This window comes from Mus caroli, chromosome 15, assembly GCF_900094665.2.
Source record: "Mus caroli chromosome 15, CAROLI_EIJ_v1.1, whole genome shotgun sequence".
NCBI lineage: Eukaryota > Metazoa > Chordata > Mammalia > Rodentia > Muridae > Mus > Mus caroli.
In genome coordinates, this window is record NC_034584.1 from 33,782,778 (window position 1) to 33,783,982 (window position 1,205).

A 1,205-nucleotide genomic window follows, 5' to 3' on the forward strand; every position below is an offset into this window, starting at 1 on the left:
GGTCATGATGTTTGTGCAGGAATAGAAACCCTAACTAAGACATCAACCAAGGCCATGGAATCCTTAATATTAGTTGTTTTTTAAACAACAGAAGACTGTATTTTCAATTCACAACTGATAGGACAAATTATGTAGCTTTCGAATGAATGCCTTTGGATTGCTGCTTCTGCCAAGCGGGAGTCAAACTTATGTATCATAGAAGGCACTAACTAGCCTGGGATTGAGAATGCTTGACTGAAGCAGGAAGATCAGGGCAGAGGGATGCGTGGGAGGGAGGGTGGGGTGGAGGGGGTTAAGAGAAGTATGGGGCCACTCATTTTCTACTCCTGAGCTGTGGCTCTCTCCAATGGGGGAGGTGTACCTGCCTGGGTCTCTAATAGGAACCTTGAATCAGACTTCCCGCCTATTGTGATCCCGCGGCACCCTAGTGTTGCTACAGGCATGTTAAGACCTGCACCCCACCATTGGTGTTCTACAGGACTCCCAGCCCCTAGGTGGGCCTATGAGGAGAATTTTTTTTCCAGCATGAACAATGGATGTGTGGATGGAGCTTTTTTATTTTTTAATTATATAATGTTATTATATTTTTATTAATTAAAATAATTTTTAAATTTAAATATTTTGATCACATTCTTCCCTTCCCCCCCTCCAAGTCCTTCCAGATCCACTTCCCATGCCCAATCACCCAACTTTCAGTTCTTTCTCAAAACACAAAAACCCAGTACAACACTAAACCCCCCAAACCTAGAAAAATCATAAACAAAACCGCATAAAAAACAACCAAACAAGCAACAACAACAAAAACACCACCAAACTATAACCAAACAAAGGCACACAAAAAATTGTGTCGTTCAATTATATGTTGAACATGAGACCTGTCCTGGAGTGGTTGCTGACATCCCAGTGTTGCTCTACGGGACAAATCTGATTTTCCCTTTCCCAGCAGATATAAATGACAGTTCAGTTGTTAGTGGCTAGGTTTTCATTCATCAATTCATATTTTAAATATAACAAAGTAAAATATAATAAGATAAAAAACAATTGGGTAAGAAAAAACAAAATAGTATAATGAGATAAAAACAAAAAAGTATAATAAGATTTTAAAAATTGGACAAAATAAACCAACAAAAGGAAAAGAGTCCATGAGAAGGCACAAGAATCAGACTCTCAGCCGGGCAGTGGTGGCACACGTCTTTAATCCCAGC